This window comes from Bos indicus, chromosome 15 (genome assembly GCF_029378745.1).
Source record: "Bos indicus isolate NIAB-ARS_2022 breed Sahiwal x Tharparkar chromosome 15, NIAB-ARS_B.indTharparkar_mat_pri_1.0, whole genome shotgun sequence".
Taxonomy (NCBI): Eukaryota; Metazoa; Chordata; class Mammalia; order Artiodactyla; family Bovidae; genus Bos; species Bos indicus.
In genome coordinates, this window is record NC_091774.1 from 3,154,606 (window position 1) to 3,171,038 (window position 16,433).

The window sequence follows — 16,433 nt, forward strand, 5'->3', positions numbered from 1 at the left end:
CACTCAATTATTCAGCAAATATTTATGGAAACAGCAGAAAGATGGAGAGATAGACAAAACAATAAAAAGTATGTGGTTCAGAGACATAATGTAAAAGACCAGGTATCAAGTCTAATTAAATCCTGGAGAAGAGAGAGTCTGACTATGGCTGTAATGAGAATTACTGCAGTTTAGAGGAGACTAAGATCAAGAAAAGAACTTTCAATTTGGAGATTTTAAAGTTACATGAAGGCAGTCGTCAAGTGATCACTATTGTGTGAAGGCTAAGTATAAAGCCAGGAAAAACTGAGTAGAGAGTCAGGAGGTGGTTAAAAAAAATGGAAATAGTAAAAAGTACTATTTTAAAGAAATAAGCTTTTTTGGTTATAACACAACTCTGTTGGTGGTTTAGTCGCTTAGTTGTGTTCGACTCTTGCGACCCCACAGACTGCAGCCCTCCGGACTTCTCTGTCCATGGGATTCTCCAGGCAAGAATACTAGAGTGGGTTGCCATTCCCTTCTCCAGGGAATCTTCCCAACCCAGCAATCAAACCTGGATCTCCTACATTGCAGGCAGATTCTTTACCAACTGAGCTACTAGGGAAGCCCCATAATACAACTTGTCCAGTAACTTATCTAGCTGACTCAATGCTCTCCATTCATCTTCACAATTAATTCTTAGTTTGTTTATTTGTTGTAAGATTTTCAAGCTTTATTGAAGTATATTTGACATATAGCTTCATATATGTTTAAAGTGTACAGCCTGATGTTTTGATTTGTATATATATATTACAAAAATGGATTACCACCATTAGGTTAATTAGCATAGTGTGTGTGTGTGTGTGTGTATGTGTAGTGAGAACACTTAATATTTACTCTCTTAACAACTTTCAAGAATACCATACAGTATTTTGCTATAGTCACCATGCTGTACATTAGATTACCATAATTTATTCATTTATAACTAGAAGTTTGTACCCTTTGATCAACATTTCCTCATTTCCCCCTCCTCATAGCCTTTAGCAAGCACTGTTCTATTCTCTTTTTATGAGTTTTTTATTATTCCATGTATGGGCTTCCCTTGTAGCTCAGTTGGTAAAGAATCTGCCTACAATGCTGGAGGCCCAAGTTCGATTCCTGGGTCAGGAAGATTCCTTGGAGAAGGAAATGACAACTCACTCCAGTATCCTTGCCTGAAGAATCCCATGGACAGAGAAGCCACGAGGTCACAAGAGTCAGACATGATTTAATGACTAAACCACCACCATATATGATATCATACAGTATTTTCATTTCTCTGTCTGATTTATTTCACTTAGCATATTGCTCCCAAGGTCCATTTGTATGTGTGCGTGTCAGGTCATTTCAGTCATATCTGACTCCTCGTGATCCTATGGACTATAGCTTGCCAGGCTCCTCTGTCCATGGGATTTCGCAGGCAAGAATCCTGAAGGGGGTTGCCACTTACTCCTCCAGGGGATCTTCCTGACCCAGGGATCCATTTCTGCACTGGCAGGGAAGTTCTTTACCTTGCCACCTGGGAAACCCTCAAGGTTCATTTATGTGGCCACAAATAGCAGGCTTTCCTTTATTTGGGGGGCTAAAGGTTATTCCACTGTAAATATATACTACATTTTAAAAAACGCTTTCATCCTTCTGTGGATACTTACACTGTTTCTGTGTCTGGATACTGTGAATAATATTGCAGCAAAGATGAGGGTGCATCTACCTCTTTGAGATAGTGATTTTAATTTCTTCAGATATATACATAGATTTGGGGTTGCTATACCATACGGTAGTTCCATTTTTTGTTTTGAAGAATCTTCAAACTATTTTCCCTAGTGACTATACCAATCACAACTCTTTGAAGGAGTAGGTTTAAAACAAGGTTAATGCACAAGGTTTGCATGCAATCCATATGATTAGAAGCACTATTATGTATTGGTTCTATTTTTCCAAAATTAATATGATGAGGTACCTCCCATTACCTCAGAATGTGACCTTATTAAAAGTAAAATAATTGCAGTAAATTAGTTAAGATGAGGTCATACTCAAGTGGGTATACCCCAAAGCCAACAGGACTGATGTTGCTATAAAAGGCAAAATTTTGACACAGATATGCATGATAAGTCCATGTAAACTTGAATCAGAAATAAGTTGTTGCACCTACAGTTCAACCAATGCCAGTGATTGCTAGGAGTACAGCATGGAACAGATTATTTCTTACAACTCTTAGAAGGAACCAACTCAGCCAGCACCTTGATCTCAAACTTAGCTTCCAGAACCGTAAGATAATACATTTCTATTGTTTAAGCCACTCAGTTTTGTGATACTTTGTTGTGGTCCTAGCAAGCTACTATAGAAATCTGGATTCTATTTTCAAATCTGACACCAAAAATGAATCAAAGTTAGAAGATCTAGAGACCACGAAGGCAGTGAAACACATTAAAAAAAATGAGTACCAGAATTACAATTGAATATTCCATTAATTTCTGAAAAAATGAAGCTATAAATCAGAGGTGTACCTGTATGTTTAAAGAAAGAAATTGGTTAGACAGTTTTTGTGGAATTGCTGACATTTCCTTTACCCAGGAAATAACTATTTCCCAAGGTTATTTATAAGTCATAGGCTCCTGCTCTTGAAAAATAATAATAATAATCAAAGAAAAAAACCTAGGTATGGAGTCAGTCATGGGCATCCCTGTGCCTCAGATGTAAAAGAATCTGCCTGCCAATGCAGAAGATGCAGGTTTGATCCCTGGGTTTGGAAGATACCCTGGAGAAGGAAATGGCAATTCACTCTAATATTCTTGACTGGGAAATCCCATTGACAGAGGAGCCTCTCTCCTCTGTCTATGGCTACAGTCCTTTCAGTTGCAAGAGAGTCAGACACAACTAAGTGACTAAACAATCCAATCCAATCAGAGTTGGTCACACTTCTGATTTTAGTTTTCTTGGGATATAGGCTATTTCATATTTGCTGACATCTGCCTGCCTTGACCTCTTTCTATCCTCTCCAGCTACATTCCTGTTTTTCATGTTTTCAGCTTTCTTTATATTATTCAGAACTAAAATTCTGTAACTTCCATTTCAAGGACTTGAGGTCCAGATCTCTAACTGTTTATGACCTACTGCAGTCCTTAACCCTTAGCTGGTTCATTTTCAGCCTGAGTTTCTGCCCAGTTTGACTCCTGACCAGATTTATTCATTTATTCTTCAGGACTTGAGTATAAAAGTGCAATTGGATTTTTATGTTTATATCAAGCAGAAAAGCCTCCCACTACCTCTGAATAGAGGTGAAGAATTTTTGAGGTCATTTCTTCTTACAGTGTACAATTTGATATGTAGCATAGCTGGAGTAGTATAGGATTTGTTTATTGTCTGATGGCTGAGTCTTCAAAGATAAATGTGTTACATGGTCAGTAAGCAAATTTGTTTTTTGCATAAACTATAAGAAAAGAGCATAAATTTCACAATTACTTAAAATCATATTTTGTATGAAATGTGTAGGAAATGAGGTTCTGTTTTACAGTAGAATAAATTTTTCTTGATATTTTAAGTTGTCTTTTTTAGATGATTTCTTATTACTTAAAATATTTACTAATGAAATGTTACAAAGCTACACCCTTTCTATGTCTAATGCTTTATTCTATTTAAATATATTCTGCCTGAAAAAGTGAAGAACTACGTTTCTGAAATATCCCAATATAGTTAGGCATAAATGGCCTTCATTACCCTTCATCATATATTTTTTATGTTCCTTACTGTAATACCAAGACTGGTGTTTAGGGGCAAGATCTTTTTCTCAGTGTTTACTTAGCATCTATTTTCCCAGAAAATTCTCTGTGGCTCTTCATATACTTCTGCCACCAATGACAATTCAATTCATGTTAACTTTTAATGAAACCCCTCTGCTATCACTAAGCTATAAGTGGTTTTGCTTTTTTCCAATTTTCCTTTGATTGAGATATTTGTGATGGAAAGTATTCCAATGTATTTCCATAAATAGCGGATTATTTTTGAATAGTTATTTAATAATACAGTTTATAGTGTAAAAATAAGAAAATATGAAATGAAAGAGATAGAAAAGAAACAGTAAGAAAAGAGTAAGGAGGAAAAAATGAAGAATTAATCTGTAGCAACATATATTAGCAGGTATCTATTAGGACAGGACACTCGCATGCAAGACTAAAGGATTAATGGTGCAATAGAGTGACACTAAGTTTCAACCACTTGGCCTCTTGTGAGGAAGGACTCTCTAGGGTAATCCTGACCCTTCTCTTGGTGCCCTTTCCATCTGTATTCCCTTGGTTAGTGGTAGATCTAGGTGAAGGATCAATTTGGAAAAATGAATGGTTTATTCTTACCCATTGCCAGTTAGGTTTTCTTTACTTCTACATATCATTAGTTTTAGAGGCACAACCTCTTTGGATGAGCTCTGGAGTATTTGAGCATGTTTAATGACTAGATGGACAAATTTAATTTTGGAGTACAGCATTTAAGAAGCCCACTGTTGCCATAGAGCTAAGCCAAGCTTCTCAGTCTTAATTATGACACTGGCATTTTGATTTCCATTTGTGTTATTCTTGAGTCTCTCTCTCAATTCTTTCTACATTTGTCAAGAAAATAAGGAAGTTATTTACCAACTGTAAAAACATACACAGTGGAGTGTACTATGGGGAGTTTTTGTTGTTGTGCAGTCACTCACTTGTGTCTGACTCTCTGTGACCCCATGGACTGCAGCATGCCAGGCATCCCTGTTCTTCACTATCTCCCGGAGTTTGCTAAAACTTATGCCATTGAGTTGATGATGCCATCCAAGCATCTCATCTTTTGTCACCCCCTTCTCCTCATGCCCTCAATCTCTCCCAGCATCAGGGTCTTTTCCAACAAGTTGACTCTTCCTATCAGGTGGCCAAAGTATTGGAACTTCAGCATTAATCCTTCCAATGAGTATTCAGGGTTAATTTCTTTTAGGATTCACTGGATTGATCTCCTTGCTATCCAAGGGACTCACAAGAGTTTTCTCTAGCACTACAATTTTAAAGCCTCAGTTATTTGGCATTCATCCTTCTTTATGGTCAAACTCTCACATCTGTACATGACTTCTGGAAAAACTATGATGAATTTTCAAGTTCCATCTAAACTTTCTTAGATGTTAGGGCCTGTCTAACAGTGGAAACAGTGTCAGACTTTATTTTTCTGGGCTCCAAAATCACTGCGGATGATGACTGCAGCCATGAAATTAAAAGACGCTTACTCCTTGGAAGGAAAGTTATGACCAACCTAGATAGCATATTCAAAAGCAGAGACATTACTTTGCCAACAAAGGTCCGGCTAGTCAAGGCTATGGTTTTTCCTGTGGTCATGTATGGATGTGAGAGTTGGACTGTGAAGAAGGCTGAGTGCCGAAGAATGGACGCTTTTGAACTGTGGTGTTGGAGAAGACTCTTGAGAGTCCCTTGGACTGCAAGGAGATCCAACCAGTCCATTTTGAGGGAGATCAGCCCTGGGATTTCTTTGGAAAGAATGATGCTAAAGCTGAAACTCCAGTACTTTGGCCACCTCATGCGAAGAGTTGACTCATTGGAAAAGACTCTGATGCTGGGAGGGATTGGGGGCAGGAGGAGAAGGGGATAACAGAGGATGAGATGGCTGGATGGCATCACTGACTCGATGGATGTGAGTCTGAGTGAACTCCGGGAGTTGGTGGTGGACAGGGAGGCCTGGCGTGCTGCGATTCTTGGGCTTGCAAAGAGTAGGACACGACTGAGTGACTGATCCAATCTGATCTGATGGGGATGTCCCTATCTATTCCCTAGTAAGGGAACTGCTCCATTCAGCCTTGTTGGAGAGACAGTGATTCCTTTGCCAGGTTTTGTATCACATGATCTAACCCCTTAACAATACACAGCTAGACTGATTTGGTTTTCAGTTTGAAGCCAGGTTTGGGAATCTTCCCTAACATAGGCAATAGTCAACTATCATGGAATTTTTTTTAAGAAGTTCTCTACTTATAATAAGGTAACATGGAACTAAAATAAAAGCAAATATTAAATCCTAGATTTGTGATATTTATTATCTGCTCAGCAGCAGCATTATATAATAGGTTTTTCCAAAATATATAATCTTCTAGAAATTACAAGGTTATATAGACTAAAGCACTAGTCTTTGTAATTTATAGAAATTATATTAACAACTAATAAATGTTGTTAGTACTATGCACTTATAATATTCTATGATAAATATGTTTCTTCTCAAAATACTGTTTTCTCTTTTTTTAAAAAACAGATGATGTTATGAATTTATACTTCTGTCCTCTTTAATCTTATCACACCATATGCCACTGTTTCATTTTTATAAGCTCCTAGAATTTTGGATTTGTTTCCAATAGAAAATGGTATTTGACATTAACTTCTGTTGCTTCTGAACAGTGCTAATCTATCTACATAGTAAAGATTTCAATTTTCATATGCAATAAAACAGAGACTGGAACTGTACCAAAAAGATTGTCATGAGACATGATTCATAATTTTAAAAATGGAGCGTTAAAGTAAAAGAACAAAATAGCTATTATTGACTCATTCACCAAATATTTATAAAGCAACTGATACATGCCAATTTTAAGCCATCTGCTGGGCATATAGCCATGAACATGATAGAAAAGGATGCTTTTCTTATTATACTCTAGTAACAGGTTATAAAAAATAGATAAATACATAACAACATTATTTTTAAGTACCATATAGTAATATATACATATGAACACTCAGGTATGGAAACTAATTTCATGGCTGGGCTTCCAAGGTACCGCTAGTGTTAAAGAGCCTGCCTGCCATTGCAGGAGACATAATAGATGTGATTTGACCCCAGGTTGGGAAGGTATCCTGGAGGAGAGCATGGCAACCCACTCCAGTATTCCTGCCTGGAGAAGCCCAAGGACAGAGGAGCCTGGTGGGCTACAGTTCATAGGTGCTCAAAGAGACAGACGTGATTGAAGTGAGTTAGCATGCACCCATAGATGGCAGCCCACCAGGGTCCGCCATCCCTGGGATTCTCCAGGTAAGATAGAGTCGGACATGACTGAAGCGACTTAGCAGCAGCAGCAGCGTGCACCTACTGAATCTTTAGGATAATTAATTCAAGAGAATACTCATTTGCCCTTAAAGTTTCAACTGCTTGTCTTCTAAGCCAGTGTTTAGATAGAAATACAGTTTTTAGAAAAAAATTGTGAGTCAGAACTGTGTCCATTAGAATCAAGTACTATCTGGCTTTCCTTTTGTAGAGCCTCATCTTCCACTATCCCACTTGCCTTTACGGTTATTGGTTTAGTCATTCAGGTCTGTACTTTGCCACCTTATTTTTTGGACTTTCTGCCTTTCAGTTGGTATATGCTGTTTAACTCTGTTTGACCCTGGACTCTACTGTGTCCATGTCTGTATTTATTTGCTGTTGATTCAGGGCTGGTCTCTTGGGCCCCTGACTTATGCCTTTCTATGCCCACCTTGGAGCTTTTAAGCAATAATTACATTGAGTAAACTTTGTATATAACCCACTATACCATCTCTATTTCAGCCTACTTGACCTGTGTCTTACCCTTTTAACAATGAATAAAGAAAATGTCAGTTGTTTAGTGCAACAAGATTTTAAAGCTATTGCATGGTTTAAGGGCTTCCCTGGTAGCTCAGCTGGTAAAGAATCTGCCTGCAATGCAGGAGACCTCAGTTCAATTTCTGGGTTGGGAAGATCCAGTGGAGAGGGGATAGGCTACTCACTCCAGTACTCTTGGGCTTCCCTGGTGACTCAGCTGGTAAAGAATCTGCCTGCAATGCAGGAGACCTGGGTTTTGTCCCTGGGTTGGGAAGATTCCCTGGAGAAGGGAACAGCTACCTACTCCAGTATTCTGGTCTGGAGAATTCCATGGACTGTACAGTCAATGGGGTGGCAGAGTCAGACATGACTGAGTGACTTTAACTTCACTTCACTTCAAACTGCTTAATCATAGCTTATTGTCACTGCAATTATGTGTAAAGTTTAGGGAAATAATCTTTTGCATTTGAGCTGCAATAGACTTTCCACTCCAGTGTTCTTGCCTGAGAATCCCAGGGATGGAGGAGCCTGGTGGGCTGCCATCATCTACAGGGTCGCACAGAGTCGACAGGACTGAAGCGACTTAGCAGCAGCAGACTTTTCTTAACACAAAGCCCTCTTGCCAACCTGGAATTAGAGTTTGCTGCTGCTGCTGCTGCTAAGTCACTTCAGTCGTGTCCAACTCTGTGCGACCCCATAGATGGCAGCCCACCAGGCTCCACTGTTCCTGGGATTCTCCAGGCAAGAACACTGGAGTGGGTTGCCATTTCCTTCTCCAATGCATGAAAGTGAAAAGTGAAAGTGAAGTCGCTCAGTCGTGTTCGATCCTCAGCAATCCCATGGACCCTTCCAGGCTCCTCCATCCATGGGATTTTGTAGGCAAGAGTACTGGAGTGGGGTGCCATTGCCTTCTCCAGGAATTAGAGTTTAAACCAATGGATATCTGAGTTTTTGTTTGTTTGTTTTATGATTTTAGTGAGACCAAAATCCAACTTCATTAAATAGATATAGATTGCACAATATATATTTTAGAAAATTTTATTTGGAAAGTAGATATCATCGAAACTGAGTGATTTGCTGATTATATCCTATCTCCACTCCCATTTGGGCTTCCCAGGTAGCACAAGTGTTAAAGAGCAAGCCTACCAAGACAGGAGACATAAGAGAAGCAGTTCGATCCCCTGGGTCAGGCGTAGCCTCTGGAGGAGGGCATAGCAACCCACTCCAGTATTCTTGACTGGAGAATCCCACAGAGGAGCCTGGCAGGCTATGGTCCACAGGGTTGCAGAGTCAGACAAAACTGAAGTAACTTAGCACACATGAACCACTCCCATTTGGATCATTTAGGGTTTGGGTTTTTGTTTTGTTGTTAGTTTTTCTTTCTTTCTTTCTTTTTTTTTTTTAAAGGTTTATTTTTTTTTCTTTTTTTTTTTTAAATTTTATTTTATTTTTAAACTTTACATAATTGTATTAGTTTTTCAACTAAATTCCACAGGTATTCTTTCCAAAAAGTAATGTTGTAAAAATATAGTTAGCTGGAACAGGGAAAAACAATATTTCTTTTCCAAGAAGATGGTTTGCACAAAACTTGACATCCTGAAAAACTGAGACTTTTATAAGTGCTGTTTATGAGATATTGTTCTTTGGACCAAAAATTCAGATACTAATAAATGAGTCAGATTGTCCCCAGTGCCCAAGTCACTCTGAAAACTCAACACAGCCAGCTGTATTCAGCCAGCTGGATTCACCCAGCCTTGATGAACACTGGAGGAGTCCCCTGTGTGAAAGAAGCAGGGAATTGAGAAAAAAGGTGATAAGCTGGTTTCAGTCTTATGAGTTAAATTTCCTTGATACAATGATATCAATTGAAGAGAAAAAGCATGAATGGCCTAATTGATCTTAACCAGTTATATTAATATTGAAAGTGAAATGTAAAAGTGAAGTTGTTCAGTCATATACAACTCTTTGCGACCCCGTGGACTAAAGCCCACCAGGCTCCTCTGTTCAAGGAATTCTGCAGGCCAGAATACTGGAGTGGGTAGTCATTCCCTTCTCCAGGGGAACTTTCCAATCCAGGGGTCGAACCCAGGTCTCCTGCACTGCAGGTGGATTCTTTACCATTTGAGCCACCAGGGATGCCCCATTAAAATTAGGACAACAGTAAACAGAAGAACATCAACTGTTGCTTCATTGACTACCTTAAACCCTTGGACTGTGTATATCACAACAAACTGGAAAATTCTTAGAAAGATGGGAATGCCAGAACACCTTACTGCCTCCTGAGAAACCTGTATGCAGGTCAGGAAGCAAAAGTTAGAACTGGACATGGGACAACAGACTGGTTCCAAATCAGGAAAGTACTTCAGGCAGTATCTTGTCACCCTGCTTATTTAACTTATATGCAGAGTACGTCATATGAAATGCTGGGCTGCATAAAGAACAAGCTGGAATCAAGATGGCCCAGGGAAGTATCAATAACCTCAGATATGCAGATGACACCACCCTATGGTAGAAAGTGAAGAACTAAAGAGCCTCCTGGTGGAAGTGAAAGAGGAGAGTGAAAAAGTTGGCTTAAAGCTCAAAATTCAGAAAACTAAGGTCATGTCATCCTGTCCCATCACTTCATGACAAATAGATGGAGAATCAATGGAAACAGTAAGAGACTTTATTTTAGGGGGCTCCAAGATCTCTGCAGATGGTGACTACAGCCATGAGATTAAAAGACCCTTGCTCCTTAGAAGAAAAGCTATGACCAACCTTAACAGCATATTAAAAAGCAGAGACATTACTTTGACTAGAAAGCTCCATCTAGTCAATGCTATGGTTTTTCCAGTAGTCATGTATGGATGTGAGAGTTGCACCATAAAGAAAGCTGAGCACCAAAGAATTGAATCTTTTGAACTGTGATGTTGGAGAACACTCTTGAGAGTCCTTTGGATGGCAAGGAGAACAAACCAGCCAATCCTAAAGAAAATCAGTACTGAATATTCATTGGAAGGACTAATGCTGCAGCTGAAACTCCAATACTTTGGCCACCTGATGCAAAGAATGGACTCATTGGAAAATACCCTGATTCTGGGCAAGATTGAAGGCAGGAGACGAAGGGGATGACAGAGGATGAGGTGGTTGAATGGCATCACAGACTCGATGGACATGAGTTTGAGCAAACCTCAGGAGATGGTAATGGCCAGGGAAGCCTGGAGTGCTGCAGTCCATTCAATCACAAAGAATCAGACATGACTGAGTGGTTGAACTGAATAGAACTGATGCAGGGCACATCATGTGAAATGACACACAAGCTGGAATCAAGATTGTGGGGAGAAATATCAATAACCTCAGATATGCAGAAGATATCACCCTTATAGCAGAAAGTGAACAGGAAAGAGCTTCTTGATGAAGATGAAAGAGGAGAGTGAAAAAGCTGGCTTAAAACTCAACATTCAAAAAGCAAAGATCATCACATCCTTTTCCATCACTTCATGGAAAACAGATGGGGAAACATTTGAAACTGTGACAGAATTTATTTTCTCGGACTCCAAAATCACTGTGGATGGTGACTGCAGCCATGAAATTAAAAGATGCTTGATCTTTGGAGGAAAAGCTATGACAAACCTAAACAGTGTATTAAAAAGCAGAGACATCATTTTGCCAACAAAGGTCAGTATAGTCAAAAGTGTTTTTTCCAGTAGTCATGTATGGATGTGAGAGCTGAACAATTAAAAAAAAAAAAAAAGGCTGAGCACTGAAAAATTGATGGCCTTGAACTGTGGTGCTGGAGAAGGCTCTTGAGAGTCCCTTGGACTAGGAAGGAGATCCAACAAGTCAATCCTAAAAGAAATCATCCCTGATTATTCATTGGAAGGACTGATGCTAAAGCTGAAGCTCCAACACTTTGGCCACCTGATGTGAAGATCCTACTCACTGGGAAAGACCCTGATGCTGAGAAAGGTTGAAGGCAAGAGGAGAAGGGGACATCAGAAATTGGGGATGGTTACATGGCATCACTGGCTCAGTGGACATGAGTTTCATAAAACTCTGGTTAATGGTGAAGGACAGGGAAGTCTGGCATGCTGCAGTCCATGTTGTGTTCAACAGAAAGTTGGACACAACAACACCAACAAATAAAGAAATAACAAAGTGGATGCCTAAATCAGACAAACACACACAGTTTAAACAGAGTTTAGAATTGGAAAGGAGGACAAGAAAATGATAATAAAAACCTAATAAAAAATAAAAAAGCCTAAAACAGAGGGTGAAATGAAAACTTTCCAATCTTCAAATTAAAATTCTTAAGGCAAGAGTTAACAAATCTAAGTTGAACAAAAAATAATATATATATATATATATATATATATATATATATATAAAGTATGTAAAAACTAGGACTATTCTAACCTTTTTATTTTCTTCTATAAGAATGCAAGTGGGAATGAAGTTCACTCTTACAAATTTGGTAAACAAATCTGCAGAGAAAATAGAGTAACTGAAAACAAAAATATTTGTGAATACATATGAACATTAAAATATATAAAATGAGTAATTGGCACCCCTGGACTGTTTTAAATGCCACTTATTTAGTGACCATTTATTTTTTGACAAGATGAAATTCATATAAAACTGCTTTCTCCTATTGGGAAAAAAAAAAAAAAAAATATATATATATATATATATATATATATATATATATATATATATACATACATACACTCCATGCTCTTAGTGGCCAGTCTAGAAATGGTGGGAGTGCTGAGTGGCAGAATCAGATTGAAAATCCTTGGATATTTCAAAGTGATAGTAATGAAATACAATTCTGATCTAAGCACACAGACATGCTTAAAGTTATTGCTTTGCACAAAAAGTGAATTTTTGTGAAAATGCTAGTAAAAATAGTTTCACATCTTTTTCTCAAGTTGATCACAACGTGGTGACTTAGCTGCTTGTTTGACAAGACTAATTAGTGCTTTTGATTTCATAATTTGCCTGAAGCTTTGCTCCCATTAGTTTTCCCTTCCGCTTGACCCTCCTCCGATGGTAACATAGCAATTGCTAATTTTAAATATGTTTCTCTCTGTTAGTGAATAGCACACTACATATTCTTAAGTCTGTTTCTAGCCTGATCCTCTCCCTTACCTCTACCCCACAGGCAATTTCAGGAAAATTCTGCAAAATTAAATTTCATACATAGAACTTTGTAGATACAGCATAACTAAAATACTTAATAGAAAATAAAATGATCAAATATCTAAGTGCTTATACATCCCCTTTCCTGGTTTTAATTAGCAATTTTTATTACATATTCACTGATGTAAAGGAGTTTTTAGGTTAGAGATCTCTTTAGAAAATAAACTTTATAATGAAGTAAAAGACATTCCATACCCTCAAAAAATTTATTTTCTAACATGGCAATAAAAATATTGAAACAAGCTGAAAAAACTTTTTCTCCTTGTGAATAAAGTTGTGTTATCTGTTAAGTCCTTGCCCAGCAAACATAAATTACTCATCTTCAAAGGGGGAAAAATGAGAATGATTAAACATACAAATAATATGAGCCACATTAATGAAATGTTTTAGAGTGTGGCTGAGAGTTGCTAATTTTCTCTTATTTTGGAAATAATGTGACAGGAAAAATGATACTGATAACTACTGAAAAAAATCATCTTAATATTACAGTTGCCTCATTATTGCCACAGCAAAGTTATGATCATTTTTCACTTTATCTCTGATATAAAAATAACACATTTTTCTTCAATTAAATTTTAAAGTAAACTTTCAATCTATGGTGATTATAAATAATGAATATGGATATTAATTTTTAAGACTTTTGATCATTCTGGTACATAGTAATTACTAGTACATTTATTTTTTAAAGAATAATTCACATGCAAAATTTTAAACAGGGGCATGCTTTTTTCCCAATATTTTCTAAGGTCACAGAGTTGATAATATAGAGATACTTTTGTTTTGAACTCACAATACATATTAAATGATTTACCTTTTTAAAATAACTATCAGATCAGATCAGATCAGTCGCTCAGTTGTGTCCGACTGTTTGTGACCCTATGAGTCCCAGTACACCAGGCCTCCCTGTCCATCACCAACTCCCGGAGTTCACTCAGACTCACGTCCATCGAGTCAGTGATGACATCCATCCATCTCATCCTCTGTCATCCCCTTCTCCTCTTGCCCCCAATCCCTCTCAGCATCAGAGTCTTTTCCAATGAGTCAACTCTTTGCATGAGGTGGCCAAAGCATCATCAGCTTTAGCATCATTCCTTCCAAAGAAATCCCAGGGCTGATCTCCCTCAAAATGGACTGGTTGTATCTCCTTGCAGTCCAAGGGACTCTTAAGAATCTTCTCCAACACCACAGTTCAAAAGCATCCATTCTTCGGCACTCAGCCTTCTTCACAGTCCAACTCTCACATCCATACATGACCACAGGAAAAACCTTAGCCTTGACTAGACGGACCTTTGTTGGCAAAGTAATGTCTCTGCTTTTGAATATGCTATCTAGGTTGGTCATAACTTTCCTTCCAAGGAGTAAGCGTCTTTTAATTTCATGGCTGCAGTCACCATCAACAGTGATTTTGGAGCACAGAAAAATAAAGTATGTTTATTTTTAAACTGTATGTTTAAGTCTGTATATTTAAACACTGTTTCCACTGTTTCCCCATCTATTTCCCATGAAGTGGTGGGACCGGATGCCATGATCTTTGTTTTCTGAATGTTGAGCTTTAAGCCAACTTTTTCACTCTCCACTTTCACTTTCATCAAGAGGCTTTTTGAGTTCCTCTTCACTTTCCGCCATAAGGGTGGTGTCATCTGCATATCTGAGGTTATTGATATTTCTCCCGGCAATTTTGATTTCAGCTTGTGTTTCTTCCAGTCCAGCATTTCTCATGATGTACTCTGCATATAAGTTAAACAAACAGGGTGACAATATACAGTGTTGACGTACTCCTTTTCCTATTTGGAACCAGTCTGTTGTTCCATGTCCAGTTCTAACTGTTGCTTCCTGACCTGCATACAAATTTCTCAAGAGGCAGATCAGGTGGTCTGGTATTCCCATCTCTTTCAGAATTTTCCACAGTTTATTGTGATCCACACAGTCAAAGGCTTTGGCATAGTCAATAAAGCAGAAATAGAAATTTTTTTGGAACTCTCTTGCTTTTTCCATGATCCAGTGGATGTTGGCAACTTGATCTCTGGTTCCTCTGCCTTTTCTAAAATCAGCTTGAACATCAGGAAGTTCACGGTTCACATATTGCTGAAGCCTGGCTTGGAGAATTTTGAGCATTACTTTACTGGCGTGTGAAATGAGTGCAATTGTGCGGTAGTTTGAGCAGTCTTTGGCATTGCCTTTCTTTGGGATTGGAATGAAAACTGGCCTTTTCCAGTCCTGTGGCCACTGCTGAGTTTTCCAAATTTGCTGGCATATTGACTGCAGCACTTTCATCAGCATCATTTTTCAGGATTTGGAAGAGCTCAACTGGAATTCCATCACCTCCACTAGCTTTGTTTGTAGTGATATTTTCTAAGGCCCACTTGACTTCACATTCCAGGATGTCTGGCTCTATGTCAGTGATCACACCATCGTGATTATCTGGGTCATGAAGATCTTTTTTGTACAATTCTTCTGTGATTCTTGTCATCTCTTCTTAATATCTTCTGCTTCTGTTAGGTCCATACCATTTCTGTCCTTTATTGAGCCCATCTTTGCATGAAATGTTCCTTTGGTATCTTTGATTTTCTTGAAGCGATCTCTAGTCTTTCCCATTCTATTGTTTTCCTCTATTTCTTTGCATTGATCGCTGAAGAAGGCTTTCTTATCTCTTCTTGCTGTTCTTTGGAACTCTGCATTTGTTGCTTATATCTTTCCTTTTCTCCAGCTTTTCACTTCTCTTCTTTTCACAGCTATTTGTAAGGCCTCCCCGGACAACCATTTTGCTTTTTTGCATTTCTTTTCCATGGGGAAGGTCTTGATCCCTGTTTCCTGTACAATGTCATGAACCTCAGTCCATAGTTCATCAGGCACTCTATCTATCAGATCTAGGCCCTTGAATCTATTTCTCACTTCCACTGTATAATCATAAGGGATTTGATTTAGGTCATACCTGAATGGTATGGTCTTGTTTTGGCTGACTGTATAGAGTTCTTCATCTTTGGCTGCAAAGAATATAATCAATCTGATTTTGGTGTTGACCATCTGCTGCTAAGTCGCTTCAGTCATGTCCGACTCTGTGCGACCCCATAGACAGCAGCCCACCAGGCTCCCCCATCCCTGGGATTCTCCAGGTGAGATTACTGGAGTGGGTTGCCATTTCCTTCTCCAATGCATGAAAGTGAAAAGGGAAAGTGAAGTCGCTCAAGTTGTGTCCGACTCTTAGCGACCCCATGGACTGCAGCCTACCAGGCTCCTCCATCCATGAGATTTTCCAGGCAAGAGTACTGGAGTGGGTTGCCATTGCCTAGACTAACTGAAAACAAGATCCTCAATCATTTTTTACATCTTACTTATTCCTAGATGAGTATTCAAAGATCATATCACTCCTGAAGTCAAGGCATTAGATAGCTCCAGGTGACTATTACCACCCCTTATCCAACTGGTCCAATTTCAATATATTTCCTTCAAACCTGGTTATTTTTTAGTTGTGTGCCCAAGAAATAACACCATGATAAAACTAAACTTTTATGTCAAATGTAAAAAGACTCTCCTGCTCTCAGCCTTCTCTCACTATTTTTAATGCATCGCCAATTTCAATTAACTACCTTTTAAATATTTCTGATTGACTCATGCTCCTAAATCTCCTCTGCCACAAGCCTATTACTAGCTGTGATCATCTTTTATCTTAATTGCTATGAAAC